At 52.1% G+C, this 12,120-nt stretch overlaps 1 non-coding gene across 1 annotated transcript; it reads left to right on the top strand.

Moving 5' to 3' along the window:
- Positions 1-3,678: 3,678 nt before the first annotated feature.
- TRNAR-CCG lies at positions 3,679-3,751 on the top strand. The gene has a single exon. It is a non-coding gene; the product is annotated as a tRNA-Arg (tRNA).
- Positions 3,752-12,120: the final 8,369 nt, after the last annotated feature.

The following is a 12,120-nucleotide window of genomic DNA, read 5'->3' as shown; positions in this document are numbered from 1 at the left end:
ACCTGTTCACTGCTCTTCTTCCAGTTCCCTAGGTTGCTAAAGGTGAGGAGTGACTCCAAAACATTCTCAGTGGAGGTCAGAATGTGAATAGTGACCCCATCTCCTTCCTGCACCTGCAAGTGTTGTATTTGGTGGGGTGGATTCTTCTTAAGGGTTCCAGGCACCATTTCACCCTTTTGTTCTTCCCTGTGTAATAACAGAGCTGGTTAAGACTCTATGGAGAGTCTTGCTGCAGACCAACAGATCTGAAATCACTGATAACCAGCTCTAAGCATTAGTCCTGCTTTGGGACAGTGTCTCTCATGCAAGAAACTGCCCAGTCTGCGCTAGCAGTGAGGCTCCCTCACTAACAGCTGAAATCAGGGAGAGCTGTGTGAAGTGCAGGGCCCCAGGGGTGCCTGAACAGGGGGGAACAACACTCCAGGGCTTTTAAAAATGGGAGGGCTCTGCCTTGCCACTTTGTAATGACCGTAAGGGCGAGTGAGGGGGGGAGGGGACGGAGACCAGTGAGCGGGAGGAGGGGTCTTGGGGGATGAGGCAGCGTAGGAGCCTCTTGTGGGAAATATCTCCTGCCCCACTGCCAAAAGGAGCCCCTTGAGTGGGAATGGTCAGAGGCCCCACTCGGGGGCTGGCCCTGCTTTCCTACCTGCTTTTCAACGGCTGCTAAAACATCCCGAGCAGAGAAGCAGCAGGCCAAAATACTTTTAAGCAGCTACCAAAGTAGCTCAGTTGGGAGAGTGTTAAACTGAAGATTTAAAGGTCCTTGGTTCAACCCCAGGCTTTAGCAAGTCCTTTGGCAGCTTGTTCTCTGGAAGCACAGTAGTGCCTGCATCCAAGGTGAGCAGGGCTGGCTTAGAGCAAAGCAATTTTGGGGGCCCTTTCCATTAAAAAAGTTGCAATACTGTATTCTCATGGGGCCCCTGAGAGATGAGAGCTGTCTTTCCGAACATGGTGGCCCTCAGGAATGGTGCCAGAGGGCTGCTGGGCAGTGAGAGGCAGGCATTGGGGATGAAAACTCCTCTGCACAGTTGAGCAAGGGCAGTACCAGGGAAGGGGCATCTGTGAAAGTGGCAGGGATTTGGGGGCCCAGGAGGAGGTGCTTGCTGTTCAGTGCCTTGGAGCAGCTGGACTTGGCCATGGTGGGTGGTCAGGAAATGAACATTCATGACTTTAGGGTAGCTCAATAGGCAGAGGGTGATTGGAGGAAGGGCCTCCTGGCCAGGGAAGAATGATGGGGCTGGAGTCTTGTTCTTCACATTCACGGTGCGAGTACAGAAGGTGGTGGAACTTAGACCAGGGAGGGCATTACTGGTGGGCTTTGTGCTCTGTGGCACTGGTTAAGGCTATATTAGTGTGTATGGTCCCCAGTTAAGGCATGAGAGGGAAGATCAAAGGCTCCCTTCCTCTGGACTGCATGATGTTTGTTGTTGGGGGGATTTTAATTGTCAGCCAGCCTGAGCACTGCTGGTCCTGTTTTCCCAACCTTCAGAGGAAACATTTTTACAATGAGCACTACCTGGCACAGGTCTGTAGTGAGGTCGGCTTAGAGGAGCTCACTCCAGCCACAGAAGTGGTTCACCTTTCTGCGGGGACAGACCAGGACTCGCACTGACCGGATTTATGCTTAGCTTTTGTGTCTTTAGCATGTTGCTTCTCAGATTCTTTCTTGGCCTGACTTGTTAGACTTTGACAATTAACAGGCCAGAGTTTGTGCACCTTCCTATTATCCTCACTAGGATCTGATTTCCAAATTTTGAGGAATGACTTTTTGCCTCTAATGGCCTCCATTACTCTGACGTTTACCTAGAGTGGCTTTCTGCTGGTCCTCCTATTGTCGTTTCTGATTTAGGGCAAACGTTTCATCTGAGCCTCTAATTGCGGTGGTTTTAAACGCTCTGCATGCTGCTTGCAGGCACCTAACACTTGTGACAGCAGCTCCTTTTAATTCCCATCTAACCATCTATACTTATGCCGATAGGTTGACTTTAGGTCTTTAACTTTGATTGGTAGCTGAGAAGATGGTAAATCGGGCAGAAACCCATTCGACAAACCTCTTCATTTCCTTGTTATTTCCTGACTTCTTCATTCATCGCCTTTTCCTTATTTCCTGGCTGAGGCGGCGGCCTGCCAGGGAGCTCCCCGGCACCTCTGGCTGCCTGGGCTGAAGGCAAGAGGCAGGCCTGGGTGTGGCGAGGGCCTCCTGTCCCGGAATGAGGCTGCAGTGCTTCCTGGTTCCCTTTTCCCACCCACACCGGCAGGCGGCTGCTGCGGGAGAACACGAGGGAGGCTCTGGGGGCGCTAGGCAGCACTGTGTGGCTGTCAGGGGAAAGAGCCGAGGCTCCCGACTCGACCTGCCATTGACTCGCCTGGCTCTGCGCGCTGTCAGCCGGGGCGGGCCAGGCCGCGGACGTGACTCAGGCTTGGGCCGCATGGCCGCGCTTTCCTGACGAGGCATGAGGCAGGCCAAGAGCTTTGCACAGCGTACAGGGAAGTGGGAGGGAGGCGTCTTTGAGCCGGCGTGTCTCCTCCGCTTCTCCCTTGCTCCTTGGGCGGAGGCAGGAAGGGAGCGAAATGTTCCCGGCTGAAGGTTTTGCGCTCCGCCTTGAGGATTAAACCTGAGGCTCTGGCGTGGCTGCTGGGAGATGGGCTTTTGCAGCGCAGCCCCCACACTCTTGTAGGCATCAGGTGAATCCACTGTGTCCAGGAGGGAGCCTTCAACGTGGCAAAAGGGGAACATCACAGCTCCCAGCAGACCTTGAGGAGCCCACAAGGAGCCTTCAGTGGCATCCCTGGGGGAGCATAACCCCCCCTCCTTTCCATTAACAGCTGAACTCACTGACCCATGATACCACAGAGACACCTACCAGCAGCTGGTTTGCCAGGGCCGCTGCCCAGCACCCTGCAGCGCTTCCTGCCAGTGCCAGAGCTCACCAGGCACTAGCCTGGAGCCAGGGCCGCTAGGCGCTGCTGAAGAAAAGCCAGCAGACGGACACAGTGGAAGCGTCCTGTGCCCTAACACAGAGGTCGATTTAGCAAAACCCTCTTCTGCCAGCACCGGGCCTCCTTCTTCTTACACTGGGCCTGCAAGCGAGGGGGTGGCCGGCACAGCGCCAAGAGTCTAACCTGTGTGGCAGGAGGTGGCTGACGCCCGCAGCCTGCTGGGGAGCTCCCAGAAGTTATTAAGGGACAGAGACTCCTCAATGCCCTTAGTAACAAGGGTTTGGGGGTCACCGAGGCCAGTAAGGGGGTCACTGTGTCGGCCTTATAACCCTGGGTGTCAGGTCACTGTGCAACTTTGATCTAGAGCTCGGATCCCAACAACCGACCAGCAGCCCACAGCCTCCCCCTGGGTCTGCCCCACCTGGTTACTCCTTACAGGCTGACCTCACCCCCCTTCCAGCCCCACATTCGCCCCCTAATCAGCCTACTGCCACTCAGAGCCACAGCCGTGGAGGCGCTGAAGGAGGGAGGGGTGACTCTAGGGCGGGGTTCTTCTCTAAAGATGGCTGGCAGAAAGGTGGTGCTCAGCTCTGTCAGCGACCTGCCCAGGTGCCTCGCTGCCAGGGGATGCAGATGTTTCTGTAAGGCACATAAAGGGGCTATTTGGTGTTGAAGCAAATGCGAGGAATGTGCATGTATGAGAGGGAATTTCCATCTCTTCAGCAGCTACACATTAGGGCCCCAGTGGCCTAATGGATAAGGCATTGGCTTCCGAAGCCAGGGATTGTGGGTTCAAGTCCCATCTGGGGTGAAAATCTGCTTCTTTCCTGTATATTGCAAGGAAAGGGCTTTATTTTCAACCAGGGAGATGTTTGTTTGTTTGAGCACAAAGTCCTGGATCTTGGGAACAATCACCAAGGATATTAGAAGGCTCAGTCTGGTGACCTAATGGATGCAACCCCACCCCCATCCCAGGGCAGCCCCATCTGAGAGCCAGGATCCATGGAGCAACATTCCCCTCCTGCCCTGACAGGTGGGCTGTGAAGATGATGGTGGAGGGGAGGTTGCACTAGCGCTGCCTGGGCTGTATCTGCCCCAAGGATAAATGGAGGGGGTCATGCAGCCTGTGCCTGACACTCCACAGTGCTACATTCACTCCAGGAACAAGTCAAATCCTGCACCAAGGGTGGTGAATTCCCATGTGAGCACACAGTGCCCCTGCACACACATCAACTGCTGCAAAAGAGACGCAAACTGCACATGGAGGAGACAGCTGGTTTGCTTCCAGGTTGCTTTTATTTCCAAAAGTACTGACATGTGGTCTCTCTTCTTGTTCCGTGGGCAGAAACGCAATGGAGGAGAATCTCACATCCCTGAGCTGCCAGGTGACAGTGGCAGGAAGAAATCGCACTGCAATGAAATTTTAAAAACACTCATAATTAATTTAACAATGAGAAGTAATTAAATAAAAATAATCCAATGGACACACATGCCGGTGGCTTGTTCCAACCCCAGAGAGTGAGGAGCAGGGAGTGTGTGAAAGGCGGGTGGTTAAGTCTGAGGGAGCATATTCATATTTTGTATAAGTTAAACAAATTATAGCAGACAGCTACAAAATACTCCATTTGATAACATCAATACAAAATATATAAATCTACAAGCAATACAGCCATACACAGCTAAGACAGGGTGTCCACTTAATACCAGAGTTCCCACGGCCAAATAGCTGGAAGTCGCTTCACAGTCACTGCTAAACGAAACAACATTGTGCAGAACCAAGAGCAGCCCTGCTGTGCCATTAGGAAGGCCTGCAGGAGACTCAGCAAATCCATCTATGATTCTGTGCTTCTGCTTAGTAGTTACCAAGTGTGATCAATGAAAGGGTGGGTGGGTAGCTCCCTTTTTTGGACACCCTGCCAGCCAGAAGCTATAAAATTCCTCTGAGGCCTTGTCTACACTATGACTTTAGGTCGAATTTAGCAGTGTTACCGCCATTTAACCCTAGACCCATGCACACGACGAAGCCCTTTTTTTCAACTTAAAGGGCTCTTAAAGGGGCAACTGATGGCATGGCTTACAGGGAATTAAAATCAACAAAAGGGGTGGCTTTGCAGCAAGGAGAAACACAAACAACTGTCACACAGAATGGCCCTCTCAAGGATTGAACTCAAAACCCTGTGTTTAGCAGGCCGTTGATTTCACAAAACAAAAGAGGTCAATTTCTTGTTTTGATCCATCTAGCTTTTATATCTTAGGCTGGTAGCAAACAGTACAGTACAACTACTAGCCATTGTCATCTTCTGATTGCTTGGCAGAAGATGGGAATGACCTGGCTGAGTCATTCCCATGTCTGTCCAGGCGCCCCAACTGACCTCAGTGAGATCAGCTAAAAGCAAGAACTATTAATGCACAATTCTGTTCAAAGCCAGAGAAGTCTTTCAGCCTCCTTCCTCTTGCCGGTTTCTCTCCTTCCTTCTGTTCAAAGACAGTTCCCTGTACACTCCTAGTTTGCACAAACCCATCCACTGACCTGTGACTAACAATCTCTCACTGTTAACTCTTACAGGAAAACAGGCCAAAGAAAGTGTATGCAAGCGCTATACCACAGCCCCAGTGCTCTTTTCAGTTCCTTCCAACAGAACTTTCACTCCATACCAGTCCAGTTCCTTGCTGTTTCTTGTCTAACCACTGCCAGAGGTGAAAGTAAGCAGGTACGGGCCGGTATGGAGGACCGGTAAGGAAAGGAGACTGGCTGAGGGAGGGAGAAGCCTGCCCCCTGCATAAGAATAGTTTAAACTCAGCTGTTCCCTGAGCCATTCAGCCCCCGGGGTTAGGAGCGGTTTCTGGCATTCTTGTTAATTTCACTCACAGTAGCTTGGGGGAGGGAGGAGAGTGTGTTTGACCATGGCAGGGGCAGTCCTCTTCTGCCCCCAGGATGAGGGGAATCTCTCCAATACTAATATACACAACAAATACAAGCATTTGGCTGCACATCTTAAATCCAGAGCTAATAAAAGCAGGTGGAAGGGGAAAATTCACTGTACTGTACTGTACTCACACTCACTCACTCTCTCTCTCTCTGGGTACATCTACACTACGGGATTATTCTGAATTTACATAAACCGGTTTAGCAAAACAGATTGTATAAAATCGAGTGCGCGCGGCCACACTAAACACATTAAATCGGTGGTGTGCATCCACGGTCCGAGGCTAGCGTCGATTTCTGGAGCGTTGCACTGTGGGTAGCTATTCCGTAGCTATCCCATAGTTCCCGCAGCCTCTTGGCATTTCCGGGCTGAGATCCCAGTGCCTGATGGGGCAAAAATCATTGTCGCGGGTGGTTCTGGGTAAATGTCGTCAGTCACTCCTTCCTCTGGGAAAGCAACGGCAGACAAGCATTTCGCGCCTTTTCCCCCTGGATTGCCCTGGCAGATGCCATAGCATGGCAATCATGGAGCCTGTTTTGCCTTTTGTGACTATCACCGTATGTGTACTAGATGCCGCTCACAGAGGCGATTCAGCAGCGCTACATAGAAGCATGCTTTTGCTTTTGCATGACAGCAGAGATGGTTACTAGCCATATTGTACCATCTACCATACCATAAATTGGTAATAAGATGGTCATGGTTACCAGTCCTTTTGCACTGTGCCATTTGCTGCTGTCATAAGTGCCCCTGACCAATCAGCCAGGGGCACAAAAGCCAAAATTGGGAATGACTCCCTGAGTCAATTCCTCCTTTTTGGTATCTAAAAATAAAATCAGTCCTGTTTAGAATATGGGCAAGTGTACTAGAGAACCACTGTATCATAAAACCAGAGAGCACAGCTGCTCTGTGTCAGACCCTGTAGAAATTATGAGCTGTATGCTATTCACAGGGGGTGCTCCTGCAACAACCCCACCTGTTGATTCCGTTCTTCCCCCAGCCTTCCTGGGCTACCATAGCATTACCCCCCCCCACTTGTGTGATGAAGTAATAAAGAAGACAGGAATAAGACACATTTTGTTAGAATGAGTGGAAGGCAGCCTCCAGCTGCTATGATAGTCCAGACAGGACAATAAGGAGTGTGTAGAAGAGGAGCCCAGCATCCCTCTCCTAGTCCAGGGGCAATTGAATCTTTTTTTTACACATGAAGGGTGGGGGCTGATGGAGCTCAGCCCCCTGTTGCTACGATGAGGATGGTTACCAGCCATACTGCACCATCTATCAGGAAAAATTAGGGCCAGACACCCTTGATTGACCTCGCTGATGCTAGTCATCATAGTTACCAATCCTTTTGCACTGCCCCATGTGCCAATAGACTGATGATGACAATGGATATCAGTCTTATTGCACCATCAGCTACCCATGGTGGGGCGGGAAGCAAGGATATTGGTGTTGAGTGCTGCAGCATCGCATGTATCTGCAGCATTCAGTAAAGATAGGGTGACATGAAAAAGAGTCAGCAGAGGATTGTTTTCCCTTTCACTTCTGGGGGTGGGGGGGGTTGCGTAAATTGCCAAGTTATGCCCTGACCCATCGCGGACACTGTGTTTGACCCTAGAAACATTTGGAGCTCAGCCAAGAATGCAAATACTTTTCAGACACTGCAGGAACTGTGGGATAGCTTGAGTCCTCCAGTCCATGAGCATCCATTTGATTCCTTGGCTTTCCGTTACGCTTGTCATGCAGCAGTGCGCTGAGTCCCTGCTATGGCGTCTGTCTGGAGATTTTTAAAAAATGTTTTTTAATTCGTCTTCTGTAACGGAGCGCTGATAGAACAGATTTGCCTGCCCTTACAGCTAGGGGCGGCTCTATAAATTAAGCCGCCCCAAGCAGCGCGGCGCGCTGCGCCGCCCTTCCCCGGTCCCGCGGCGGATCCCCTCTCCGTGGGGCTCCGCTTGAGCCGCCGCTGGCAGGCGTGCGGGAGCTCAACCGGAGCCGCGGGAAGAGGGGACCCGCCGCAGTCATGCCTGTGGCAGGTCCGCTCGTCCCGGGCTCCGGTGGACCTCCCGCAGGCATGCCTGTGGAAGGTCCGCCGGAGCCAAATGCCGCCCCCCCAGGAAAGGGCCGCCCCACGCGCCTGCTTGGCGCGCTGGGGTCTGGAGCCGGCCCTGCTTACAGCGATCACGTCCGCATGGTCCATGCGGGAGCTCTTTCTTTATTTTGATTTTTAACTGCATCACCACACATGCTGATCGGAGCTCCACGCTGGGCAAACAGGAAATATTGAAAAGTTCGCGGGGCTTTTCCTGTCTACCTGGCCACTGCATCCGAGTTCAGATTGCTGTCCAGAGCAATCAGTGGTGCACTGTGGGATACCGCCCGGAGACCAATACCATCGATCTGCGGCCACACTAACCCTAATCCGATATGGTAATACCGATATTAGCGCTACTCCTCTCGTTAGGAAGGAGTACAGAAACCGGTTTAAAGAGCCCTTTATACCGATATAAAGGGCCTCTTAGTGTGGACGGGTGTGGCGTTAAATCGGTTTAATGCTCCTAAAACCGGTTTAAAGGCATAGTGTAGACCAGGCTTCTCTCTCTGCTGCAGACAAGGCTCTGCATTCCTCCTCTCCACAGCAGGGGTTCTGCTCAGTGCCAGACAGGAAGAAAGCATGGAGCCTAGTGTCTGCAGCCTGGCTGGAGGAGGAGGGAAGACACAGAGAAAAATGTGACAGTGAGTTTTCACTTTTTCAGGCTTATTCCAATAGTAAAGTTTTATTACAGACAGTACTGATAGTAGTAATAGTAGTTTTATTTTCTCTATCTATGTCATGCAATGGGAGGGATCCATGAAGTACGTAGGAGAGGTGGATTGCTTGCGATTGGACCATATGGGTAAGAAATGTAAATTATTTTCACCCCTGCCCAAACCCCAGGACTCCCAGCCACCTCTGCAGCTGGTAGCTCCAGGGATGATTTAAAGGGCCCGGCTCCAAGCTTCAGCCAAATCCCCAAACCCTTTAAATCCTAATTTAAAAGCCCCAGAATTTAAAAGCCCCACCTCTTCCTATAGAGGCCACACCTCCTCCGGTTGAGGAACCATCCCCTCCACTGGACTCTGGAGTACTAGCAAGTCCTTTAAGTCACTTTTATCCCTGACCACTGCACACATGTGCTGTACCGTACCCTGAGCTGATTCCTGACTTTTATACTTACTACAGCCTTGCTGATCTGTGGTGCAATGGGTCAGCATGTTTGGCTGTTAACTGAAACGATGGTGGTTCAAGCCCCATCAAGGACAGCAGTAAGTCTGTGCTACTTCCTTGCTCCCTGAGGCCTGCTGGGAGCCTCAAAGGCTCCATTTTGCTTCCTCTTGGCCTCAGTGCTTTTAACGGGTGGCCCGAAGAGCAGGCTAGATGCCATTCAGAAACCCATCTCCCAGCAGCCGTGCCAGAGGCTCAGGCTTAATCCTCAAGGCCGAGCCCAAAAACTTTCAGTTGGGAACATTTCGCCCTCTTCCTGCCTCCACCCAAGTGGCAAGGGAGAAGCGGATGAGACACACTGGCTTGAAGATGCCTCCCTCCCACTTCCCTGCACGCTGTGCAAAGCCCTTGGCCTGCCTCATGCCTCACCCAGATGGGGGCTTGTCTCTGCATCTCCCCAACAGGGGAGCAGAGAGCCAAAAGGGCCACAGGAGACCAATGGAGCTAGGCAGGGATAGAAAAGACTTCTCTTCTCTTCTCTTCTCTTCTCAAGAGTCCTATTAATCTCACCCATGGGACGTTCCAGCACCGGGTGGGCTCAAAGCACCAACCTTCCCCTCAGCAACGGAAGGGGGAACCAGCTCTATCACGCAGAAGGAGGCTCCCCACCTCTGCTGCTGCCATCCTGCAGCCTTTAATATGGATTTGTTTTAGCTAATGTGCATTTCCTGAACACCCACCATGGCCAAGTCCAGCTGCTCCAAGGCACTGAACATCAAGCACCTCCTCCTGGGCCCCCAAATCCCTGCCACCTTCCACATGGCCACTTTTACAGATGCCCCTTCCCTGGTACTGCCCTCACTCAGCTGCACAGAGGAGCTTTCGTCCCCAGTCCCTGCCCATCACCCCCTCTGGCACTATTCCCGAGGGCTACACTGCCTCACTCTCCTCCCCGAAATTACTCCAATGGAGGAATTCAAAGCAAGAACCATTAACACACAATTCTGTTCAAAGACAGAGAAGTCTTTCAGCCTCCTTCCTCTCACTGGTTTCCCTGTACACTCTGAATTTGAATAAACCCACCCACTGACCTGTGACTAACAATCTCTCACTGTTAACTCTTACAGCAAAACAGGGCAAAGAAAGTGTATGCAAGCGCTATACCGCAGCCCCAGTGCTCTTTTCGGTTCCTTCCCACAGAACTACCTCAAACGTACAGTCATCAGGCACACATAAGATACAGTTTCACTCCATGCCAGTCCAATTCCTTGCTGTTTCTTGTCTCACCACTGCACACATATGGTATAACCCTACCCTGAGCTGATTCCTGACTTTTGTGCTCAATACATCCTTGTTTGTATGTGACTCTGTGGTCCAATGGGTCAGCCCATTTCGCTGTTTACTAAAAGGATGGTGGTTCACGCCCACCCAGGAATGGTGTTGAGTCTATGCTACTTCCATGCTCCTCAAGAGCTGCTCGGAACATCAAAGGTCCCCTTTTGCTGCCTCAAAACCTTCCCTCTTGGCCTCAGTGCTTTCAGCTGATGGCCCAAAAAGCGGGCTGGATGCCATTCAGAAACCCATCTGCCAGCAGCCGTGCTGGAGGCTCAGGCTTAATCCTCAAGGCCGAGCACAAAAACTTTCAGATGGGAACATTTCGCTCCCTTCCCGCCTCCGCCCAAGCGACATGGGAGAAGTGGACGAGACACGCCGGCTCAAAGACGCCTCCCTCCCACTTCCCTGCACGCTGTGCAGAGCTCTTGGCCTGCCTCATGCCTCGTCAGGAAAGCGCGGCCATGCTGCCAAGTCTGAGTCACGTCCGCAGCCTGGCCCGCCCCGGCTGACGGCGCGCAGAGACACACGCGAGTCAATGGCAGGTCGAGTCGGGAGCCTCGGCTCTTTCCCCTGACAGCCACACACACAGCGCTGCCTAGCGCCCCCAGAGCCTCCCTCGTGTTCTCCCGCAGCAGCCGCCTGCTGGTGTGGGTGGGAAAAGGGGACCAGGAAGCACTGCAGCCTCATTCCAGGACAGGAGGCCCTCGCCAAACCCAGGCCTGCCTCTTGCCTTCAGCCCAGGCAGCCAGAGGTGCCGGGGAGCTCCCTGGCAGGCCGCCGCTTCGCCTCAGCCACCTCTTGCCTCATGGCCTAGGCTCTTGGTGCTCTGCTGGTCACCGGCTCGCTTGAAGGCCCAGAGGGAAAAGAAACAAGTGCACACGTAGCAGAGGATGGTTTTGATCCCTTGACCGCTGGGTTATGGGCCCAGTACGCTCCCGCTGCGCCACTCTGCTGGTTTTTTCACCTCTCTGCCACCCAACCGCCACTATCCAGATTAGTGCCTTACGCGCTCTCGCGCTGGCAGGCAGAAGTGCAGGCTGCTAGGCCGCTGCCCTGGTCACAGGATTGTACAGTTTCTACAGGGTAAAAGGGATCTATTTGGGGTTTGGACCCCATTGGGAGCTGGGCAGCCGGTTTAAGGTCGGGTGGCGTAAGGAATACACAAACTGCAATAGCCCCGATTGGGGGTAAAGGGCTTCGGTGTGTGGAAGGGTGCAGGGTTAATTCGGTTTAACACTGCTAAATTTGGTATAAACGTGTGGTGTAGAGCAGGCCTAACAGGGATCTCTGGGGAACAGACGTCATTGCTTTAAGAGCGGATTGCTTACTGTGTACATCTCTTCTGAAGCACGTCAGCACCTTCGGCTCTTGCAATGCCTGCTGCTTGTGCGTAACTGTTCCGATGCATCATTCCTACGGAGCCAGTTCCAGTTTGTTAGTCCTGCCTCTATGAGAACGAGCTATGGAAGAAATATCTGACTGGCTGAAGGGGTGTTCCTCTGTTAGTTAGAAGAAGTGATTGGTGAAATTCGGGAAGACGTTTATTTGTAACAGAAGCTAAAGAGGGCATTTAAAAAAGTTTCTTCATACGTTAGGTGCCACAATGAGACATGCATACAGTGTGCTGTTTGTCAGTCTCGCTGTCTCTGTGATCATAGGAAGATTTGATATATTAAATTACACACTGTAACCACTAAATATAGGCACTCTAGAGGT

This window comes from Mauremys mutica, unplaced genomic scaffold (assembly GCF_020497125.1).
Source record: "Mauremys mutica isolate MM-2020 ecotype Southern unplaced genomic scaffold, ASM2049712v1 000757F_np12_subseq_149325:201642_obj, whole genome shotgun sequence".
Taxonomy (NCBI): domain Eukaryota; kingdom Metazoa; phylum Chordata; order Testudines; family Geoemydidae; genus Mauremys; species Mauremys mutica.
Note: the sequence above shows the minus strand (reverse complement) of the source record. Positions and strands in the feature narration are given on the sequence as shown.